Below are 25595 nucleotides of genomic sequence, written 5' to 3'. Positions count from 1 at the left end.
CAGACTTTGCAAATGCCGCCGTAAGCGAGGAGAATGTGACCTCTCAAGTCTGGATTGCAAAGAACCAATCAAGCGTAATTTAGCAAAGGTTGAAACTATAGGTTCGGAAGGACACCGATAAAATCAACAAATACACAGGTCTGCAACGAAAAAACTGCGCAGGTTTTTTTCTACTGTTTCTTGTAGATTTTCACTCGCTGAAACCCGGAAAAATACTCAAAAAGTTCCATCACGTCTGGTTTTTTTCTAACTCCAGTTCAGCTCGAAATATGGTATCCTATTCTGGATTCTAAAAGTCCTATGCAAAAGTAATTTCTTACTTTCATTTAATATGTATCAGAGTGAGACTCGAGAATAAGCACAAACAGGGAAACAGAAAATGGAAAGCGGAAGCGTCTTCAGAGAAGTATCAAAGAGAAGAAGAAAAGGTTTCATGAGCAAAAAGAATCAACACGGAATGTTAAGTACATTTCATGAAGAAGCTGTTGGTGTAATTTTATAAGAAATACCGTTTCGTTTGTTGCGATGAAATGGTGGTTTTTTCGTTATTGTTATGGGTTTTTCGTGCAAACATCTTGGATTTTGCAAAAATCCTGTACGCGATGGAGGGAAATGGAATTTATTTTCGGCTTCAGCACACTCGAAAATATATTATTTCCCAAACACCTACCATGCAGCTGAAATAAGATACTTTTTTGCAGACCTGTGACATCAATGACGCGTCAAAGGTTATCATAGATGTGTGCTCACCCAAACTCAGTGTCCTTCCACCCTGCCATTTCCACAGGCTCGTTTACTGTACGAGTATGATCACTTGGGCGTGCACCCACACGTGGGGAACGTGACGTAGGATCAATATAGAGTAGAGAGCTGGAGAGGAGAACGTACTACAATCGAGAGCTTGCCCAGCTAGACAATTTGTTACTTCCTTATCACTCGTCGGAGAGCTTCACTCGGTTAAACAACACGTCAGTTCCATTCACGAGCCTTATATGCTCGCCAACTCGTCCGTAAGGGCGTAGAAAAAAATATACCAGACGAGCAGCGGACAATTCCTAGGAAGAAATCGGCCCATTGTTCACCTTATCTTTATATTTGCTCCGATTCTTTTCCTAATTACTTGCGACGTAGACTCCCGTTAACGTAAGAATAAAAGAGTCATAATCAGCGAATCGCCAGTCTCGTTATCTCGACTGATCAATGCTGTCTTTCTCGACACCTTCTGCTCATAATGTCATCCAACAACGGAGACACCTCATTGTCAGTTGAAGAACGGGGAACAGCTATCCTTATCGTTCTGCTCCTTACCGCGACTACCTTCGGACTGGTGGTTTGACGCTGTTTTCAATCCATCAAATGATGTTTACGTTTAGCTCAGGGCCGAGCGTTTGGAGCTGCTGCAGACAGACAGCCTCTGGCCGATTGAACGAACAGGAGACAAGGGCAGACGATCGAAATCGTTCACCAACGGTGCTAGTGTGTATTCGGTAAACATGCTGCGATATATTATGGGTTTGACTACACGTAGTTCCCTCAGATTCTCTCAATCTCTCCACATCGTGTGATGCTGAAGCTAGTCTCCGACGGCGAACCACCGATTCACCAAAAGATTATGCACCGGATCACATTCTCGAAGTAATCGTTCAAATTAACGAAAATTTGACGTTTTTCAGACTTAACACTGATTCCAAAAGTTACGCCAAAAAATTATTGTCAGAAATTGCAGTCGGTGAATCAGTTGTTCGCTATTCGGCATCAGTGAAGTGCACATCGTTTCTGTACACCAGTGAGGTTATTAAAGCGATGGAAGTCAATTTCTCCAACCAGTTTGTGAATTCATTGAAGAACAAGTGACTAATTTTCTAATATGGTTTGTACAACTGTTCGCCAACAATAATACGGACGTTCGGTACAAGTGTATCTGCACGTGTCGTGAAGCTTATGATTAGACTATTGTCTTGGGTTCAGAGTTCCAACCAAACAAGAATTGAGTTTAAACTTTTGATCAATAGTGCACGAAAGACAAAACGATAGCCACAGCATGTCTTCAAAGGAATGTTGCATTCCATTGTCCTTCGCCAAGGTTGTTGTTTGCCCCATATTAGAGAAAAAAAGAAACAAGCACAAAAATAAAAGGTCAAGGCTCGAATCACACAGACATTGCATGTACGGTGAAAGCCGAAGGTACTTATTAATGCGAGGCTGAAATATCTTTGAAGTCGTCAACGTTGCCTGTAATCATCGTTCCTGTCGAGGTAGAATAGTTAAGCTTCCGAAACAAATTCGTTTCCTTTGGAGAACGGTTTGACATGGATAAAAATATGATTTGACGCATTGGGAATGTCACGTGAAACTACTTCGCCCGACCGACATTTGTGCGGATATGTTGTTGGGCTCTATCTCGTTCGGGATCTTGGAACCACTGGAAATCAATGAGCGTTATCTTGAATATTAGATTTACGACGCATCCTTACGGTCCTTTTCTTTCCATCTGCTCTCCGAGTAAAGGGCTCTCCGGACCATTTTGGATGACCCCGTATGACCCAGGTTGACCCAGGATCGTTTGGGACGTGATCAGACTAGGTACCATAAATTAGACAGGGTGACTGACCGACCCGACCTCAGACACACGACTACGTGCCCAACCGACAAAGGAAAATCCCTGTAGAAAGTCTGCTTTTCTCTACATTTTCTCCACTTTGCTCATCAACGAGTAGCGGTTCGAGTAATCTATTTCCCTTTCCTATATTTTTATTTATTATTTAAAGGGCTATCGACGTTGCAGGCAAAAGTTCAACAATTCATACCGCCCCCTTCGGCGTCGGTTGAAAACGTGCAGGAAAATCCAAAGGCGCGATATTGATCGGGGCGCGAATAGGTCGAGGCTGTACACATCCTTCGAGAAGAAGATAGTTCCCCAACGGTGAGCCAAAAATGATCCAATTCTTTTTCACAACAGGGTGAGAAATAGGCTTGTCTCTGGGCAAGCCGTTACAAATTGCTCGATAAGAGTTTTGCTAATGGAGGCGTTTGTCCGTAGCCCGCGAGTCGTACTGCGAAGAGGAGAAACGCCGAGAAACGATGAGTGCCATGAGGGTGTGACAGGCGTGACAGCCGGATATATTCGACTTCGCACGGTCGGATTTATAACGGTTTCAATTCACAGCCGACCCCTTGAAAAATTTCCACTCTGCGAACGAAACTGCAGGTGGTCTTTCCGCCAAGATCCTGTTACCGACGCTCCTTATCGCTCCTTTTACTGAACCCCGATGCGTGGCTGGTCCAGGATGATCGCCAAACATGGAAACATGAGTCATTTACGTGACAAGTTCATGGAAATTAAGTAATATCGTCGCCTGAAAGATGGTAAGATGGAGGTGAATTTCGGTTGATCACCGTGGATGTCAAAAGTTTTTTTCACCTGGATTTTAGTGGAGTGCCGGACATGATTGAAAGGTGAAAAATTCAACTAACAAGAATACAAACAATGGAAAATTGAAGTGATAATGAAATTTTTTATAAACCGAAACCATTCGTCTTATCACAAACACTCTCCTATACAAATCCCAAAAATTCGAAAAAAAACTCAACACATGAGAGATAAGAAGATGAGCTCTGTACTAGTAAAGAAGATTATTCCTGCCTTGCGAATTGCCCATACTCGATCAATACGATACTTCGGGCAATTGAGAAACCTTCCATTCCGTTCGGGTCAAAGATAAATTTCATTTAAGCGAAGGGATGCGCGAGCATGGACTTGCGGTTCGATGTAAGCCGATTTGAACTTTGACCGGTGTTTGGTGAAGTTGAACAAACAGACGACGTTATCATCAGCGATCGACAAAGTTTTAGGACTTACATATAGCGGGCATATTGCCGTTGCAGAGAAACCACGGTTTGAGATGTATGCTTTTAAAGGAGGGGTACAGCTTGGACGGTCTAAAATCATCCCTATTGTTAGGAGTTTTTTTTTTTTTTAAGACAATGACAACATTTAGAGCAATTTGAGTTTAAGGGCTTCATTATTTATAAATTAAAAAAAAAAAAAAAACTTTCAAAAATAGGTATAGTTTTAGATCATCCAAGCTGTACCCCCGCCGCCCTAAGGTCGGAACATTACGTCACTGATTGTGAGCAGAAACAGCGCACAGCGGCGAACCGTCAAGCAGCAGGCTGGGCTGTGGTGGCGGTACGAGCGGAACCCGCAACCCGCAGAAGCACCTCGACGACTGAATACAAATGATGCTCTTAGCATCGTATTATAACAAACAGCCCAATCGCAGTCCGCGGACCTTCTTCTCTTCTCGACACTTCCAACTACTCATTCCTTCTTCAGCCTGATTTATTACATCATTTTTTGCATGTCCATGGATGTGTGTGATGATCGATAGATCGTCGCGTTGAGGCGATCAGGTGTAGATTGGAGCCACTACGATCCAACATTCAACGGTAAATTGAAGCGCGGGTCATCTTGCGGTGAATTGGGGACTAATTAAACAATGCGACAACCCAGACTTATATTTCATTATCCAGCAAAGTGAGTTGATGAAAAGTGAGCTAAATTTGCAGCGCCTGCATTTGTCCCGTAATGTTTATCAAAGTACATAAATTTCTGTCGCAGGTTTTTGAGAAGATTGCACGTTGCATCAACAATCTCTCGGTCCTGACCGACTCGTCGACGAATAAAAAATAGCCCGAAGATGTGTGGTAAGCGCCACCTGTGGTGGACATCTATACTGGATATACACCCTTTAATGGCGAACTTTCTGGTAATCAAACTGAGCGTAGCGCAGGGATCAGACAGCTCAGAATATTCTATGGCTGTTAACGATTCGTGTAATTCAGGATCAACCGCGCTCCCTTAACCCATTGCAAACCATCTGCAAATATGAACACGTACCCTGAGCAAACTGAGCTCGCTCAGGGATCTCTTAGATCTCGATTGGTAAGGAGATGAAATAAGGAGAGTACCATGAATTGAAGAATATCACCGGCAGTTACACATAACGTGGTAAGATAATCATGTTTACTTGCAAGCCGTCTAATTAGTCACACTGTGATGTTGAATTATAAATTCCTTGCACATTTGGTAACATACAACAGCTTTATAGCGAAACGATACATCATTCTGACCCAGTAGTAGGTGATGTTCCGTATGTTTCTGACTTTTTTCTACATTATGATTGTCACTTTTCGTTTCACTTTTTGCTAACTGACTGCTCGGGATTTTGACGGCAGCTGGTTCTGAAATAAGCCGGAAATGACCTAACGTACGTCACGCGCTGTCGCCTGATCGTCTTTTCGTTCTACATTTCAACATATGCTTTACTGCCGTGCAGGTATTTCTGCAGTCCCTTGGCATCGAGACCAACATGCGAGGATAAAACGACGTGACTTAGAAGGCGAAATGCGATTGGCCTCGTTACAGGGAAAGTCCTCGAAATTCGGAGTAAAGTAGGATCAGCTCCTCGGGACATCAGCTCTAATACCTTTTTCGGTTTCGGTAAGGAGAATGAAAGAAAAGCGGAATGATATTATGTCAAACCGCAAAAATAATTCTCTTTCTTTCAGTATTTTTCGCTTCCCTTTTCTCTTATGTCCCCCTTTTTCAATTCTCTCGCCTCGATGTGGTAGAGTTGGAAGTTTTTTCGTAGCTGCCACTTTATGTTCACGAGAATATGAGAATTGATGAAGACCCGCAACGGCGTACACGATAAATCTATACGACCCATCTGTTGCTCGAACAATCTTGGCAGAGCGGGCCGGCTTGGGCGGCGAGATGGTTCTTAAAATTTACATTTTGTCCCAGCCAAATGGTGGCAAGCTTCCATGTGCATAAGGTGCCATTTTAGTTCCACTCGTGAAAACTTATTATTCCAAGTTGGGTCCAAAAATTCATTTCTGATTTTCTGCTACTTCTATCTCTCTCCATTCACTTCTTTTGTATTCCTCTTTAGCCCCAACAACCTCGCAGCTCTTTTTGCGTTTCAACGATGTGACTAATGTACCTTCGTGCCGTTGAACGTTGCAAACCGTACTACTGCAAGCAGTCAATTTAACGACTCGGTACATACCGTAAATTTCCAGTTCAGTAAAGAAACTCTAAATACATGCGCATAATACGTCCCCCAGGGATTTTCCGCGGCAGAACTTCGAACTACGTTAACAAAGAGAGAGAAAAATACGAGCGGAAGCAGATTAGACAGCGAACCGCCACATATATGTCGGGTGAACTGAGGGCTGGTATCGAATGGAAAATTCTAGCGAAGAAGATATCTACTGGCTGAGGAATTTGGAATTTCTTGAGAATTTCAGGTTTCCAGGATTGACGGAAAGAAACGGATTTTTCAAGTTTATCGTGCTTCAAACGCTTATTCGAAACTCGATATAGAAGAAAAGAGTCGCAAAAAACCGTGAGAAGATAAAATATGGTCTTCAAATGCAATATAGTTATAAGGATGAAGTTAGTAATATTAATGTAACGAAACATCAGAGGGAAAATTATGGAAAAATTATTATTGCGCACTTTTATAATGACTTTCAAGGAGTTAGCTTTGCAAAATATGAGTATGCTCTGTCATGGCTTACGAAATTTCAGGCATTCCTTAAGGTGCGAAGTAACGATTTTTTTCAAACACGCATTTTTACGATACCGTTATTAACAGGTTTCAGGTTTTCCAAGTCTGTTGTGAGAGAATTCCAGGCCATTACACAGGCTGATCAGAATAAGGGTTGGATAATAACCACCAACAGCCATTGATTCAGTGACCTTGCAAGATAACGATATGATAAGAAAGCGACGAAAAATGTACTTGCGCAGGGATTCGGCAATGAAGAAAGAGGTAGAGGTAAAGAGAAAAAAAAAGAAATGCGCGCCAAGTGCTACGTCCATTTTCATGTGGAATACGGGTAGTATGGTAGAACCGCAGTGTTACGTGACCCACAATTACAATTAACCAGATTTAATTAAAGGAGCCAGAGAAGAGGGGGAAACGCTGCATATGCCCGACAAAGCATATGGCGAAGCAGACCTGGAACGAACGCTTTGTGTGTATGCCACGCATTCACACGTGGTCACATGCACGGGTGGAATACCGGAGAATAACGCTCCAGTGTACCCTGGAGCTGGTGGAACTGCAGTCGTTTAGCGCCTGGCTAATTGTAGAATGAACATGGAAGTGGAAAATTCACAAGCGTGCATAGAGAGGCACTAGGTGAGTTCTCACTGCGAGCGCAGGCGCTTGGAATCCTTGGATCAATAGCAATCCAAAGAACCAGTTAATTGCACAAGGCTAACTCGAACTGTTTCTGAATCAGAATTTAAAAGTTCTTCAAACATTGGCTCTCCGGTATCGGGAACATGTCGGAAATCCGAATCCCCGTCTGCGCTGTGTCACGTTTCGTCCCGAAATTAACTTCTTGGCGGAAGTCCTTTTTCACAATAACCCTTTGTCAACTAGAGTGGAACGTTGTCAAGGGCTGACAATGAGCTCCGGGATGATACCAAATCTTGACTGCCTGTTCCAGTTTTAAACTACCGTGCTCTCGGATCTCTGGTACTGCTATATAATACATGTATGTATACTAGAAGCCATTCATAGCACCTAGGAAATATAAAAGTTATAATTATTGATTTCGCGGATAAAAATATCTCCGAAATTAGGAACGACGAAAGAAAGAAGCGAAAAAAGTGATGAGCGACCACGTCTAGAGTCTAGACATTCACGCCCTCGCCTTGAACCCGGCTTCCACCCTCGCCTCGAGGATGCTTGTGTGACGTCAAGAACGTTACTATCACGTGAAGCCCATCTGCTCGGCGTTTTCCACTTCTATGCGGCTCGACGCAATTCGCACATCGGAACCCCCGACAAAGATATCTTCTTATGGAAAATAATGTTTACACTTTTTTTCTCGAAGACAACCTGCCATGTATGTTATAACCAATGTGACCATTCGTCAGTTCCGTGAAACTAATAACAAAGGTATCCTAGGTCGATCTCTCCGACTTGATTTCTACTATAATATGTTATAGTAGACCAAGGGGCGATTCGACAGTTTTCTTTTTTTTAAATTGAGAAAATAACATTTTTCATTTCTCGTTGTGAGAAAACTTTTCCAGTTGGATTGATTGCAAAATATTATGCTCTTGTGGGTGAAATTTCCAAGTCACCTCTGGACATAGCTTACTTTGGAGGGTGATATCACCCCCTTAAAGTCTTCAATGGCAGATAAAATAAAATAAATGTCACTTAATTTGTAGTCTACTATAACATATTACAAAAAAAATCAAATCGTAGAGACCAACCTGGGGTACTTTCCTTTTAAGGACGGCCATGGCAGGAACTTTGCACGCCCTATGAATTTTACTGCAGTCGCGGAGGTTGAAGGACGTAGATGATCGTCACAAAATAACAAGCAATCCGAGACTCTGCATGTCCGAACCCAGGTGCATGCATCCTAGTGGTAGACACGTTTCAGCCCAATGAGGTATGTTTAGAAGAAGAGCATCGACGTGTTTCTTTCCACGCGAGGATTTCACTTATTTGCTTCAATTTCCTGGTCTTTTCAAGGACCTTTTCACCCTAGCTGGAGTCCAAGAGTCGTTTTTGGAATTGAGGTATCCGGCCAGATTTGAGTCTAGTTCGGAATTAACTTGGCTGACGACCTGGATACTCTACGAGGAAAAACGGAGTGGAGTGACGTAGGTCGCAGCTCCTTTGAGGAATCCTACGAAGACTTCGGGATAAATTTACAGAGAAAAAGTTCCCGTGATACTTTGTCAGCCCGAAAACTCTCTCGGGACGATCAAAGAGCAGCTGACTCCGAATCGCGACGTAACGCGACTTCGACAAGGAGATGCTACCCAATACGCCAAGCTTCGAAAAAAGCTACAGAGTTCATCGGACGTAATCGACCTCTTTCTGGGAATAGATTTCACGCAGGCAAAGCCACCTTTTCAACGGTTAGCATATTGATGAAAAAAAAAAAAACGTTGAAAACGAACCGCCTTATACAGGCGAGCAAAGACGTCGCGAATAAACTCTCTTAAGGTGGATTAAATACCGAAATATTTGAACGGCACGAGTATAAAGATGGCGACGACTAATACCACCTTCAATATTATCGAGGCTGGGAGAGTCAGCGTCGCTATGGTAAACAGGGGTGATAATTTGATGGTGAGTATGATTATTCTTTGAAGGTCTTGGCTGTAATATAATTTTTTTTCAACATCCTTTTCTTTCTTATCCTGATTGTGAGTAACGGTCTTAATCACGGTATCCCTCGCTTCAGTAATGGTTCTATGTCTGTATAAGCCAGTAACGCTAGAAATAGTCACAACGTACCGAAGGTTCACCACTTTTTCAATTTCTCCGCATGCTTTAGAGGAACAAAAACGACCTCACGGTATGTGCATTGGCGCAGGATATTTGTCGAAGGTGCGGCTGTAGTTTTTTTTTCTCTCTTTTCTCCAACTTCACAGTATTCCTCGGGAACTTTACAATGTCAAGACTAAAGAGTTGGAAAAACAACCTTGCGGTCTCTCCCCTTGTTTGGCTTATTTCATAAAGGATATTTTTATGACCGTGGTAAAAATGTATTCACAAGCGTCTGTTTAACAAAGCACAAAAAAAGAAATGAGTTATCGTCGAGATAAGAGAACGAAAATACTCATCCACATTACGAAGGGTATAGCCAGCTCCTGTATTTTTATCAGGCTCTTTTTTCTCTACCTTTTTTTAGCGAGTAGCTCCGCTGTTTACGGAGCGTAACCTTCTTCGTCCGTTTTCCATTGCAAGCTTTTCCATTAGGTTATATTCCAATGCACTTATGATATCCCAATCAGTAGGAAACTCGATTCTCGAAGCATTTAATACGCGAAGTAAAATATAAAGGAACACCGTCAGCGTAGTTTTACTGACTGAACATCTAAGATGGATCGCATACATACATATAAATCGTCAAACTGTGGAAATTTGGCACCTTCGAGTGGTAATTTAATTCGATCAACAGCGTGATGCGTGAATTCCAACGTGCATTCTATTGTGAAACACACGAAGTAGATGGTTTTGTTCTGTACAACGTCGAAGCAAGTGAGCACAACGAAAAGAACGAATCCAAGCAATTGGGTAAGACCAATTATTTTTGCAGTTAGCTCCAGGGATCTAGGAAGGAGTGATTTGCGACACCTTCCTAAGCTAGTAATCGTATACCCGGTGAATTTGTTTGACTGGTTTTGAGCTCTGGAGGTCCGCAGAAGAGGAAAGATATGTTCTCCACATCTCGTATCCCTGATCTATCCTATCCGTTGATCTCTATCTTCCAATCTCGGAGCTTGTTTCTGGCGTAGTGGTCCAGACCGAGGGAAGAGGCAACCTGTTGACCCGTGCTCGCCAGATTGGACAATCGTCGAATGACCGTGCCAACTGTGTCAGGGCTGGTTTGGCTCAGGAGAGAATCAATATTCATGTGAGAAACGCGACGGCATGGTGCTGGTGGTGGTGGTGGTGGTGCTGGTGGTGTGGTTGGTGCTGCGCACCACAACCATGGGATCCCAGATCGCCGTCGACGTGCGTAAGTGCAGCGTAGATCGTCGACTACAAATCGCAGAATTATCTCTTGATGGCTTATTGTTCACCGGCACCCGCAGCCTAATACGATCGATTTGTCGATGAGAAATAGCGCCGCTTCAATCACCTTTGACGGAAAGACCTGTACGGGGTCTGCACAGATCGTCCGGAAGTTGGCCATTCGCTTATTCAACTTCCTGGCCAACGTGCGACGAAAGAAATTTATTTAAGACGGTCCGACTACTCAGGGTTACGTGTAGCAGCGGATAAGGAGTGAAAAATTGAATTCACGCACTGCTCACGCGTAAGAGTTCAACGTGAAATTGGTGGGGTGGGATTGAAATTTCGAATTTGTAAAGTTACGAAAGAGCTTAATCCCGAGATATTTGGTGGCGAAACTTGAAGTAAAGAAATCAAATCTTTGCGAAACAATAAAGTTTCGTACGGATGGAAATCCGGCGGCTCAAAGTTCTGAAATGCAAGATTCCGAAAATTGAAGTTACGACAAAGCAAAGATACGAGAAGTAAAGTTCCGATAGACAGATATAAGCAAAATTCCGAAAATTAAAATATACTCGCACAGCGTAGTTTACTCAAGAAGTGGGTGTGAAAAATCAGAAAAACCGAAAATCAGAGTGAACAGGTTTCTGTGAAAGTGGTGAAATTTCACCAAGTCAGAAATTCACGGAACTGCAAATCTTGGATCATTTGGAATTTCGATGTTTCAGATTTTTAAATTTTCTCATTTCCGCAATTTCGGAACTTCGATTTTTCGGAGTTGCCATTCAAAACTTTGATGTTTCGTAAAAGTTTGATTTCTTTACTTCAAACATCGCCGCCAAATAATTCGGAATTAGTCGCTTTCGGAACTTTTCCAATTCGGGATTTCAACCCCGCCCCAAATCGGTCGCAGATATAAAAAAATCAAAACACACGGCAAACAAAACTGAAGTTCAATCTAATGTAATTTCTATCTTTCATCTCTTTGAGATATCCACTTTGCACAAGCATCGTCGCTTCTCGAAAACTTTTAATGGCCAATGCCGGATTATATCGTTAGAGACTCTTGACTGGCAAGTATAAGCACTGATTCGCGTCGCGTCATTGTCGTTTGGTAATAAATTGGATTCTACAATTAAAATTATTCATTACCCGCAGACATATTACTCGGCAAGGTCGGGAGTCGTGGATCAGATTAATGAGGGAGTCAAATAGTGGTTAATTAATTTGAACCAATTGAACCCAGCCGCCACGATTAAGACGTTTATTGCCTTTCTCGCGGAATAAGATGGGCTCAACACGCACCTGGATACAGGATCTGCCATGCCTAGAAGCCATATCCGAGTGCTCGGGTGATTGTGAGAAATTGATGACAAAATCGAGTAACAATATATTTTCAGGCATGACCAGGCGTCTTATGAAGAGATCATTCTGTGTCTTGGTATAAATGGTAGAAGAGAAGATATGTATCGTGTCAGTGTACGATTTCACTGAATCATTTTACCCGAAACAAAAAGCATTTCACAACATTCAGACCGAGGAGAGAAGAGAAACGGATTTGGAAAAATCAGGCCGCCGGCTATGAGTGTCTCCGGAAAAGGAGGTGAGGATGACAACGAACAACCCGCGGGGTTCAAAAGGAAGAGGAATATCATCCACGGGAAAACTTTTACATTACAAACATTTCCCAGGCGTATAAAGCCTCTCCCCTAAATCACCAGCCTGCCAACCAATTTAATGCCTTTTTTCTTATTTCCACCCTTTCTGTTACAATCAAAATTTTTCCAGACATTCTTCAACGCGCTTGGAGTTTCTCCGTTAGGTGTGGAAGAAGTAGAGAATTCATTTCGAAACTGTCGCGTATGATAATGCGCAACCTTTCGAAACGTCGCGAAATTCAAAATTCCGCGAAATTTCACGCCTGGAGACATCCGCGGCAAATATCAAATCCTCATAAGCATACCGTTTCAAACTTTGCAACGTGACTGAACGAAGTTCGTTTCCTGCGACCAAGACAACTCAAAACAGTTTAATTAACGCAGCTTAACGTAGAATAGCAGAAGGTAAAACGCGTATAGAGTATGATGGCTGAATGTATTCTGAAGGTGGTGACAGATGGGCGAAAATTGAGGCTACCAAACGATTTATATGTCGTCGAAGAGCCGATGGATGTTTAACGAGTTCCAGTCCCGAACCTCATGTCCGTAAGAATCGTCTTGACGGCAGCAATTAAAATATGACTGGACGAAGTAACCGTCTTAAATTGATTATTACAGGTGGGTGGTCTTCTGGAATTGTGAATACTGCATGATTTCCGCAAAGCTATTAGAGGAAAAAAAAAGAGGAACTTGAACCGTCATCGTGCAAGTGACGTACAGTCCAATAAATAAATTAGCAGAACTCGATGAAGAACGATAGTCGATTACGTTTTAGGGTTGAGACAAGCAAGAGAAGAAGTGAGAAAAGGGAGGCAGAGAGAAAAAGGGAGAAGGGGGGAGGGGGGGTCGGGGGATCAATTAAGGGGAGAGACCGTTTCCCTGAGGAATAAATTATTCTTGGTACAAAGTTTCCTGGCAGCCGAATGAGTTTCTGAAAGTGTCTCCGGACGTCATGAAATATAATTATGAATTAAAATACTAATTAATAGTTCACTGAACAAACTTTCTCTTATTAGATATATTATTTCCGTTTTATTTTTCCTCATTCAACAACATCCGAGGGTAAGTAATTATTTTCGATATTACTAATTTCAATCACAGGCTTGAATTTTTCATTACAAAATTCGTAAATATTTTATACCGTCAGTTACGGTGACTGCTATTATGTTGCAGATGATAACTGTTAATATAATAATTATCTACAGCTGGGAGAATTGGAATTCACAATGAGCACGAAAGATATTATCCACGACAAACATGTTGAGCCGTTCGCTCAGCCGGTATAATAAATAATTAATTGTTTGAAAAAGATCGTTAAGTACGCGTGCGAAAGCATACGCACGAACTAATTAGCGAACTGCTTCGCAGGCGGTCAAACTTCTTTTCTTACAATATATTGACGCGACGCGTGAGGGTTGCTGGGTACTTACGATTATTATTATTATCATTGTTGAAAATTCCTCGATACAAAGCAATAAGCCGAAGCACGATCGTGCGTCGATGAATAAATAATCGTCGATACAATCGGTAAATTAATAAAACAATTCGTATTATAAACACGCATAAACTACTCGCCGATGACGTGATCGCAATAATAAGTAGCTGTTATGAAGAAACGGTTCTCGTAATTAAACCGCTATCAGTTTATAATTATTAGCTTGAAACGACGTTAATTATTGTCGCCTACGTTATATTATTATATGTACAGTCTTACAACCGATGTGCACGCTCATTTCTTGCCAACTAGAGGCTTTCCACGATTTCATTCAAAGCTGAGCTTTGATGTATCAATTATTGCGTTGCTTGCAACATTTCGAAACGGAAATTGCATTAAAATTATTCATCGCATCGAGGTCAACACATCTTTTCGCGACACCAGCGAGTGTCCGTAACAATAGGTCAAAATGGGGATGAGGGAATTTCCTAAGTAACTAGGGAAGTCCTAGTAACATACATTTACTCGGAATTATCGTGAACAAGATTCGAGAATATTCGTTAAGTTGATAATTTGAGGGAGGGAGGAACGTTTGTTCCCGATTCCTACAGACAGCGAAGAGGAGAAGAAGAAGCGTGTAATCAGGATGTATCGCGATAATCTCGCGACAAATGGGCGAAACCCAACTCGTAATCGGTGAGGTCTAAACAATCCAGTGAGTGGAATAAACCACCTCGCCTCGTCGCTCTATCTGTACATAATACGGAGCAAAGTGAGCGAGAGAACTAGCACCGAGTTGGAACGTGATGAGAATTTCCGTCCTCCTTTCGGTGTGTACATAAAAGCACGGCGTCGGAATTACCTTGCCTATTGTCAGTCGTACGATCGAGGAATCGCTCCGACGGTCGCGACGCCAGACGCTGAGAATCGCCGTTTCCCCCTTTTTCACTCTCTTTCCTGACAGTCGTCTCGCGATTATCGGTATCTACTTGTAAAATGGTTGGGAAAGTCTTATATGAAATACAATGGAATGATGTGAAATGCTTGTAAGATGCGTAATGATGTGTGAAATTGTATCGAACGCCTGGAAAATTTTACGAAACCTTGATATAAAATGGTTGGGTACTTTCACAGGGACCGGTACGCATGAATATAGCTATTAATTATCGAACATGAAACACCATGCGGGTGTAACTGCAATACGGAACAACTCCGTCGAGATATGAGGAAAAACACCTTGAATACTGACTAAAGAGGCAAAATCAGGCTGAAGTTTGTAACGTTACTGTAATCTTTAGAAAAAAGTCGTTATTTTGCAAATTTAGGATTAACTGCACTTTACTCAACCGTTGTTCATACGGCATCGACGAATTCAGATTTTATAAATTCAACTTCTTCAGTTATTCCAAAGGCGCGAAGTAGTAATTTTTTGTTTCAAGGGGTAGTCTCACATTTCAACAACATTTTTTAATCATTATTTTTCGTCACTGTAAGATTCATTTTATAATCTCAATTTTTTAACACATAAAAAGAAAGTTGCAAGGTAATACGGAAATTTTTTTCTTCAGTTTTAATGATTAATCTCGCTCTCAGCTTGCATGCAACTGAAGAAAACAAAAAAAGAGATTATCAAAAAGTACACTAGTCGCTATCGTCTGAAGCAAAAAGTAATGGCGGATTTTTCAAATTTTAGACCTCTTTTTTCAACTCAAATTGTTGAAACAATGGTTCAAATATTGATTAATAATATTGATGGTGCTTCAGACGATAGCGTCAAATGAACACTTTGATGATCTCTTGTTTTTCGGATGGATGAAAGTTGGGATATCGTGTCGGCCAGATTTAAACAGGGGTAACTTCAGGCAGCCATACCAGCGAGATTCACCATCGAAAACGAACAAAAAAAATGTACGCCTTACTTTATAACTTCATCTTTTATGCGTAAAAAGTTTGAAATTATGAAATAAATTTAACTGAGAAAAAAAATTGTTAAAAAAAGTCATTGAAATGTCAGACTACCCCTTCAACGTTTCGATACGTTAACGTTACCAACTTCAGCCTCGTAGTTGGACGCGGACGTGAAGCGCAGAACAAGATCACCAGAAACAAGAAGAAAGGGAGACGACCCAATGCGTTTCACCCTCTTTACACATCCGGTATTTCATTCATCGCGTGGTCATTCTACCATTTTTTCAAACGAATTAACGGCAGAATCCTGACGAAACGTCGGCGATGGTAAACCCTCGTCCGCGCAAGAAGACCGCTCGGTGAAACGATCCTCCGGCTCCTCCTCATCCTTCTTCGCAAAGCCTTTCTCCCGCCTGGGTCTGACGTCGCTAGACTCGACCACCACCTACAACCCAACGAGACTTAAACCAACCGGAGCAACCCTCCTGCGCCTGCTTACCCCCAAGCCGAGTAAGCGCGTCACGCTATCCTGGCACGAGATCCAGATCTACAATGCAAGTCTCCCTGGAAAATTTATTATACTACTAGAGGGTATTGTGAGGGGTCCGTTAGCCACGTTGTAAAAATTGCCGAGGGCCGGTAATCTCGTGCCCGTTAAATTCATTACACCGGAGACGCTGACCTTCTTGTTCTCTTTCTTGTCTCGTTATGTGTACGCGGGGTATTATTCTTTCCAACGCATTAAAAGTGGACTCCGCGTGTTCCGAGTAATTAAAACTTACGTGTGGTACGACACGCGATAATGTATAATCGCAAGTCTTTTCGAAGCTCTCATGGTCCTTAACCCTGGTCGCTTACACCTATGGAAACTTCCACGTTACTTACACGGGGTTACTCAAACACCAGCCAACTTTGGAACGTTATTACCGTACGCAACATTACGTTGTGCACAGTTACGATTCGAACAAAATTTAACAATTCACATGCATATTCAGGGTTTTTTTTTGGGTCAACGGATACGATTAGATCCGCCATTTTTAATTTCACAATTCCGATGTTAGATTCGTTTGTAGCGACTCCAAAAATCCGAGATTACCGAGTCCCACTTTTCTAGTCCCCACAACCTTCGCACAATTACATTCATTGTATAAAAACAGGCATTTTCAACACTTTATTTATTTATAGCGCTCACTATATTCGCAGAATCATCATAATACCTCTCAAAATTTCAACATTGACATCTTAGACGTCTAATTATGGAAAAAAAAGACAGCTATATCTCAGAAATTGAATGTCAATCTTGAATCCGATTCTAAAAAGGTGTCTCATGTATGAGAGGCTGTACCAGAGAGGCTTAATAATTCTATTTACTGCAGAGAACGTTCGGAAAGAAGAAACAGGATGGAGGAACTGGGTCAGGATATTTTTATACCAAACCACAAGGGTCTAAAATCAGCCGAGGCAAATCGCAAATTGGATATTAAACGTTAACCTTCCAGTTCATTTTCCCGAAACGGCTGCACAGTTATGCGGCCGTTTACCAGACTAAAAATGGTTTTCTGAAATTTGAGGGCTTCACCGCGACTATTAACCACAGGACGCTGTCGGTCAACCGAAAAAGCGACCACTGCTGGAACCGCAGCCCAAGCTGTTAAAGTGGTAAGGTGCCTGAGGGATTCCCGAAGCTGCTCGGAGGTGGTTAATTGATCATTATATTATCGTAAAGTAATTAATAAGTACCAAGGGCCTCCGGCAGCACCGTATCCAGCCAATCCAGCTTTTTCTCAGATCGTTTCAACGAACGCATTAATCATCCGGACTTAATGAATCCAGATTTTTCTCTAATTAAACTTTGTCCACGGACATCTCAGCCGGGATCCGATGCTCACAGTTGGAGGATTGACAAAATAGAAATTCTGTTCTACAAATTGTTTCGATTTTGGTAGAAATTGCAAAATTTCAGGTGAATAATGAAGGAGAAAAGACAGCGGGGCAAAGCTTTTCGAAAGGGGAAGCTTCTCCGTTGTGCTCGTATTACTTCGAGGCCGATACACCTGCTCGCCAATAACAATACCTCTGCCTGGAGACCTATAGCTGCGTCAGAAAAGGTCATTGAGCGTTTTTGCACTCTCTCGAGTCGAGGCTTACAGAGGAAAGCACGTAAGCCGACGAGAGTGATGAATGGAAGCCAATAGATGTCAGCGCGAGCGAGAGCAGACCGAAGACGAGGACGAGGACGAGGGTGAAGATTGATCCAGCGACCGCTATGCGCCTGCAGGTAAAATCTAGGTAACCGTAACCCTTCTCGGCAAGAAGAGCGTTAAAGGCGATCGATGTCTTCGCCAATAGTCATGGAAACCATCGGCCTCAAGGACCACCGGAGAAATATATACCTATGTATATATATATACATACATACATACATATATATATATATATATATATATAGAGAGAGAGAGAGAGAGAGACATACGGCGCTAACGATAACAATTGATCAGTCGTTCACGGGATGTTTCTGATCAGACTGCACTTGCAGTTGGCCTGGAGTGATTTTTAATTTCCGGAAGACTAGATTGTCCCTTCGACCCTGAACACTGGCTGGACAACTTGTATCGGGTGGAAAAATCCACGTGCGGAGAGAAATATTGGATTGCGAACTATTTCGCAATTTTTCACGACATCATGCACGAGTACTCTTCACTCCAAGGGACCGAGAACGGTGATAAAGGAGACTGTATCCCAGGGTGACACGTCTTCCTTCATAAGCTACAGATATGTGAAGATTCTTTATAAAGAAATTGGTAGCAGGGCCGTCTGAAACGTGCTTACAAGAAACACATCTACGTCGGAATGCCTCCATTCCGAACGTTTTCTACTTGTCGCAACTCCAAAATGAAGGATTCAGTTTCGAATACTTTGAGAAAAACGAAAAAGAGGATACTTGCATTGGTACAATGGAGGTACGTGTGATTGTTGGATTCAAGTTTCCCTATCCCATGCTAATATGAGCTGCAGCTACTCGCACTTTGTCCTCGATGATGTAATCCGAAAACTCCACTTGCTGCACACTTTGGAAAAACTAAGTGAATAATACCAGCCTCCTCCGTCTTTGGGTATAACCATGGTGTCCAGTAAAAAAATCCGTCAAAAATTCAAAAGACATTTCCAGGACCTCGAGGACTTCCAGAACCACTGGACACTGCGATAACGAAGCTCCGAATGAGATAACGACCAGATAATGAACTCAACTAATTTTCTGTAAGCAACCTTTAGAACAGACCCGTACTAACCAAGAGCCAACGATCACTATCGCTCGACGATGAAAATTCCCTCTGATTTCGGGAAGGCTGAAACGGTTTTGGATAACGTATCTGCAGGATATATTTTCATAATACCGCAGAGACTTTATCTAGTCATTAAATCTGCAGCCACGGTAATTCCGAAGCTTCATCCTCAATTGTCACAGTTTGACCAATAATGTGAGTGCGGATTTTCGCGTTAGATTCACAACATCCACTCTTTCTACTCCCTCATGAAATTTTTATCTCGTTGGGGATATTTGGGTCTGGTTTCCCTCGATCGGCTTTGAGGCTCGCACAACAAAGGATCAGAAAGTGGAAACGATTTCCTGGCACAGGTCGTGCCAAAGTGGTAGATGATCGTTTGGATTTCCCTGAATTACCATCTTGCTATACACTGTCTATTTGTGGGATACGGACTCGCCGGCTTCGGGAGGATTGACACATTTCCGGTGGGAATATCTCGATGAAATTTTTCGTGACGAAGGTTTTCGCCATTTTTCCGCTACATCTTTTAAGGACAACCTGCGCATAAAACACTCTGGGACAAGGTTGTGCTTTATTGGGGATTGTCAGAAAGAGTGATTGAACAGCATTCATAAATACGACTGACAGATATCGCAGGGGTCAATTTTGTAACCGTTGTAATATAAATCACGTTTCTGTCTACAACGTGGACATTTAGGAGCATCTAGTTCGATGAAACGGCACATCCAGTAATTCGTGTGACTATAAGATAATCCAATCATTATTTATTTCACTTTAAAGAGATTTCGCTGACAAACACACGCAGGATTGTAAATTTCCGTACACACAGACTCTGTGATTTTAGTATAGACAATAAATTCAGTAATCTGCACCATATAAAAAAATTTTCATCACATTCGCGAAAGGCCACGATACGTAGTCACAATATTACGATGCGAGAAAATTCGAAATTTTTAATAGGTGAACTGTAAAAGAAGACAGTTTTCTTTCCGATAGGTTAAGAAGAAAGCTTATCTCCATGTGTTTCGCCAATTTCATAACTGTGAGAAATACGCATCACTTAGTGACAGGCAGACTTATGCTCGGCTATAATTCAATTGCGGATTAGATTAGATAAATAAGTACATGTAATCTGTCTAGTTAAGCTGGATTCGAACGAAGCAAGTGTTATAAGTTACCTTATTAAAAAACATCTGAAGAAAATGAATTTCTACGTATGGAAAAAATATCAACTAAAGGACAAGAAACAACGTGCTTATTTCGTAAATTTGACGTGATGTCAGGTTGAGGATTTGCTGAAAATACAATTAACGACAAAAAGGATGGTCGTCAAAAATTTTCATACCGCCATGCAATAAATGTTTGAATAAGTGTAATCTCGATGAAAGCGAATTGAGACGAGGAAACGATCAAGTATGAAAAGAATGGAGGTGTAATTGATACTGAAAATTCGTACCTACCACGAGTGAGACCGAGATAATAGAGAGAGAATATAAATAACACTTGACACAGTCTATCGCGAACACTACTGGATATTATCACGAAACCACAGAGTCGATTCGATCGAGCAGATGGTCCAGGTCGATTGGATCCACTTGACTGGCATACAGCGAGTACACGTTCCGCGGCGTGTTGAAACTTTATCACTTTTATCGCGAGCTGATTGTTCAACGAATTACAGCGTCAAAAAACGTCGGGCAGAGCGCAACCGGAAGGCATGTAGCCTGTGATCGCGACGAAACCACGTTGTCATCTGTTCGACTATTATCGGCCGTTGTTACTCGATCGTCGAATCACCTGTACAATTGTAATCTTACATAATCAGTAGTAAACGAGCGGTCAGGCGGTGTCGAAAAATGCATAGTATCTTTCTGATATCAGGTGGGAAATTGAATTACAAGCGGACAGAGGCAGGTGTGAGAACGTATTTTGAAATAAAAACTCAGCTCGAGCGAGGTAAGAAGAGAATATAAAATGTGAGGGAATCAATACTCGGATTCAAGATTGTCTCGTTGAGACCCGACGAGCAGCTAGAGAAAGAATTAATTACGCAGAATTTCACTCCGGGCATTTTCCTTCTTGCTCTTGAGCTCCACTTCTGTCGACGCTCGAGTCGTAGTGAACCATTCAACTCCCTTTTTGCACAAGAGGGAGCGTAAAAGTGTTCGTCAATTAAGGGAGACTAACAGCGGTGAAAGGAAATCCAGAGCTGAGTTTTTGTTTGCAACGTTGTAAAAATGAATCGTAGAAAAAGGTTGAAACGAAAGAATTTAAGACGTAGTCCGTTAGACGGCTGATCCGCATCGCCGTCGCGTCCGCTTATCGAGATAAGGAAGCGAGCCGAAGTCGGTGGCAACCTTGTTTGAGATACCTAGTCATAAGTATACTTACGCTCGGCGTTCTATATCACGGTTCAGTGTCGGGCAAGCGACACGCTTGTTATCCGAGGTATCGACAGGCTTTGCTTTGCTCTGAAGTGGGCGCTAAGCTCGCGTATTGAATGGATTCATGAATTACGCCTCGGACCGTGCCAATAAATATCATCGGACAGCGGAGCGAGGGTTATGGCCGAGTCGGAGAAGGAGAAACACGCCCGGGAAACCGCAAGGCTGCGGACACCCCATGGGAACCATGACCGAGACCAGGCGGCGTTCCACCCCCGGAAACCATCAAGGTTCGTACAACGCTGTTACATCATTCGCCCGCTACTTGGTGAGGGTCAAAACTTAGTAGGGTGAACATTTCGAAATTTCAAACATGCGAAAACAAGATATCGAAATCTTGATTTTCGAAATAGTCACCGATCATACGTCATTCTGATCAGTACCTAACACTTTCGAAAATCAAAATGTCCGACAATTTATCTTTCGTTATTTTACTTTCGCGTGATTGAAATTTCGATGTATAGGCCATTCGAAATATTGACCCTTCCAAGTTTTGACTCCCACCCTCGCTACTGGCGTAGAATTTCTAATCAAGCAACCCCCGTACAGGGTTCGAAAACCATTCGTAAAACAAACGCGGTAAATTTGATCGCGGTTTCTCGCCAATGAACACGTGGTTTGAACGATCTTTCAACCAACTGCGCGAATCACAATTAAGGTCATGTGGTATGTCTACCTTTACCGACCGAGCAAACTCACCCTTTTCCTTCCTATATTGAATAAACAAACGAACGGACAGGGTCCAATTTTCGACGGCGAGTCGCTCTTTTGTACAGGAATTCAGGAAAGTTACTCATATCCTGAAAATCGTCATAAAAAATGTGCGGTTCTTTGACACGTGTTACTATTCCCACATTTCCCGCATTTTAGGGGCTAAAAAGTTCATGGCTGAGATACTTTGCACAATTTCGGAAAGAATTAGGAGTAAAATGAACCATCGTGAGACTGTTTTCATGCAGTATTGAGGTCGCTAGACGAGAACTAGGAATTAAAATAATCTCGTAAATAAAAGATGCTCTCAAGATCAGCTGGGCGCACGACCAACCAAGAAAAAGGTGAGTTTGCTCGGTCGGTAAGGGTAGGTGTACTACATGAGCTTAAGATTGGACGAACTTTTGTCTCTGTTTCGGTTTCCAAAGTAGATTGATCAGTTTTAATCCACTAACTACTGGTCGAGGGCTGGCAGATGTTCGACTTATAGTAACAACTCAACGCCAATCAATCGCCAGCGCCTGTCTGTCTTGGAAAAGCTACTATGGAAAGTCTCTGATTTCATAGTTTCGTCATCGTGTAAGGTTCGGTTATGGATGGAATGTCGTCTGGCATGAGATTTCCGTGCGTTGAGTATTTTGCAGGTAGAATTTGATGGTTTTTCACTCACTTCCTGCCCTTGCAAAAATTCACCATACATTCATCGAGTATATTTTCAATTCCGTATAAAGCGATTTACAAATCTGATAGTTTGCGGCTATTGTTTATTTGTTGCGAAAAGTTGCGCTGTCAATTTTTATATTCATTCATGGAAATTCACATGAATTCTTTTATACCACAAGGGGATGCGCCGGTTCATTCCGACGTTGACGTTTCCCGTTTGGGACACGTGAACTTCGATATTTTTAGATATATACGTGAACGCAGCAATCTACCAGGCATCCCCTTGATTTTAACAACGAAGAACGAAGCCCGAAGAAGCAGTTATCGTAAGAGGGTTACTTTTTCCCGCCCACTATTCGTTCAATGAATTAATATCGTAGTATTTGTCGGTGATCTTGCGTACACCTACACGGATACGGAGACGAGGAATCGCACCAAATATAGGAAGGCAAAGAGCCGCGCCGTATCAAAGAAACTCAATCGCCAGCCAGAAGCCGGTAAGTTTGCGACGATGAAAAGAGCAAAAAGAAAAGAAAAGGAAATAAAAAAGGACCGTAAATGAAAAAAAGAAATTGCAAAAAATCACCGCGACTCGTACAGGTTTCTGTGCTTTTGCTTGCGCCAACTCCGATAGAAGTACCTGTGTAATTATAGCCTTACGGATGAATCCGTTTGTTCAACCGCAGTTGCAGGTTTATAGCAAGTTATACTCGAAGCTCAAAGGGCGGGATTGTGCGGGGAAGAAGAAGCGGGAGGGGGGAGAAAATTGGAAAGCATGACGCGATATGAGAGGAGGACAAGAGAAATCTCAGCCTCGATGGCTCGATGCTCTGCGAAATATTTGGGAAAAGTTTTCGAGCGAGCCGGTTCAGCGCGGTAGACGAAATGCAAATATGAAAGGGACTGAAAACTGGTTAGAAAACCCTCCGACTATTCGCGAGACTTGTAAAATTGTTACCGTAGGAAAGGTTTGCGGGACTCTTTCATTTCTCCCGTGCCTGTAGGGACTGGGAACACTCGATTTTCAAGATAATCCGAAACTCCTTCGGGAACTCGATTCCCTCCGAATTGCGCGGAGCAGAGGGTGTGCCGTGATAAAAACGCGACATAGGCAGAGGGATAAATATTCGCTCGCGTACCGTGGCCCGGGATTAAACCCTGTCTGGGAGAAAAGGGGAAATAAAAAATTTTTAGTCGCGGTTGAAATACGAGTTGCGACGTCAAAGCCGGAGCATTTTACATATTGTGCGCCAAAAAATGCGCCCGATCATCATTCACTGAAATTCGAGTGGACTTTTCGCGTGTTCGAAAGGATCCTCTTTCACACGGAGGGGAAAATACGCGAGAGATCACCGAGCAACGCGCAACGTAAAAGTTTTCTCTCGGTCGGTTAATTGTCGGTCAAACAGATCGGCGTAATACGGATTGATCGCGAACGTTGAACTTGATCCGATGAAACTGTCACATCAAGGTCACAGTGGCGCCTTTCAGCGAGTCAGAATTCCGATCCGTAATCGATGTTTCCACAACTGTTTTTTTTTTTTAGAGAAAAAATAACAACAACATTACCTAGGCGGAGGAAATGAAGAAAAGAATATACTATGTACAACTGCTTGAATCAGATTAACAGCCCATTGTTATTTCCCCCAATGGAAATGTTTCCATCCATCTCACAAGGAACGTATTGTCGGGACAAATTCAAAGACGACGTGTAAAGAAAGGAGTAAAGCAAGTCTTATTGATAAAATACGTTTCGGAAGAAAAAAATTTCAAGAGTGACCCGCTTTCAAGATGTACAGGCTACGAATGTATACAGACCTGAGATATTAAGTATGCATAATATAAATTAAACGACGTTTTCCATTCGGGTGGATTGCGAGGCGGAGGAGAGTCGATTTTATCGCGCTTTGCTGGACTAATGTTATACAAAAATACAAATCAATTCAAATTAACCAATTCAAATGATCACTCGATAGAAAAACGGAGAAAGAAGTAATGTAATAAAAAGAAAAGGAGCGGAGGGTAAGGGGGGAGGGGGGGGGGGGGGGTGGAAAACAATTACATCCCTGATGAATTCAAGCTGATTGGCGGCTTTAATTTGACTTTCAAATGACTGCCTGATAGGGTCTACCTTTCCTCCCCGCTTAACTCGCGCTCTCCGCCACGGAGCAGAACATCGTCCCGATTCCTCTCTCGATGTCTCTAGGGACGAAAACGTTGCTGCAGAGGTTCTGTGTCGTCTGTACGAAGTACCGATTTACGAGCTTTTTCCAGCCCCGCCCTGTTGCGTTGCTAATATCTGCATCAAGGGACGGAATCCTTTCCGCAAATTTGTGGGGAGCTTTTCGATAGAGGTACGGTTCAAAGTTCCGAACGGTCAAAGTTCAGACAAACCACGATTAGGGCAGAGGTTCCGTTTGTGGTCGCGGTTCGCCATCCTTGGCCAGTCGAGTAAAGCGTTTCGATTGTTTTTGGTACTAAAAATCTGTCCGGTTATCGATCCAATCGCAAGAATATCTTCCCCAGTAAGGGTCAGTGCAGGCTCTTTTGATTTCACAGCGCTGAAAAGAGGCCAAACACTTTTGTACCAATTTTGGCCAGGGAGTTGTCTTCAAGTACTATCGAGTCGCCGAAAATGGCACGTCTACCCTGCGTTCGAGATTTTTACCATTTAGAATTTGATCCATTCGGTGTTGAATGGTTTGTCCGAACTCTGGCCATCCGGAAGTTTGATAACTTTGCAATGCTAGATCCCTTATTTCTCGTTCTCCGCGTTGTTCCGAAACTAGAAGGAAGAGAAGGATCCTCGGGCATGATGGCGCGGCTTCGTGTGTGCACCGCAGCACTCATTAGCTTCCTAAGTACATCGTAGGTATACCTTACAGCTCGCCACGTTGCATGCCGGGTAACCGGTGCGGCAG

At 42.5% G+C, this 25595-nt stretch overlaps 1 protein-coding gene across 6 annotated transcripts in view; it reads right to left on the bottom strand.

Moving 5' to 3' along the window:
* Positions 1 to 25595, bottom strand: part of LOC124303857 (uncharacterized) — a 123881-nt gene that overhangs the window by 78715 nt on the left and 19571 nt on the right. The window contains exon 1 of one of the 6 annotated variants that reach the window (XM_046761622.1): positions 751 to 832. The exons of the other annotated variants lie outside the window; for them this stretch is intronic. The gene's annotated coding sequence lies outside the window, so the exon portion shown is untranslated. Of the gene's footprint in view, positions 1 to 750; positions 833 to 25595 lie in introns of those variants that run through there. 6 annotated transcript variants of the gene reach the window in all.

This window comes from Neodiprion virginianus, chromosome 4 (genome assembly GCF_021901495.1).
Source record: "Neodiprion virginianus isolate iyNeoVirg1 chromosome 4, iyNeoVirg1.1, whole genome shotgun sequence".
Classification (NCBI taxonomy): Eukaryota; Metazoa; Arthropoda; class Insecta; order Hymenoptera; family Diprionidae; genus Neodiprion; species Neodiprion virginianus.
The sequence above is the reverse complement of the archived record's forward strand: the minus strand, read 5'-3'. Positions and strand labels throughout refer to the sequence as shown.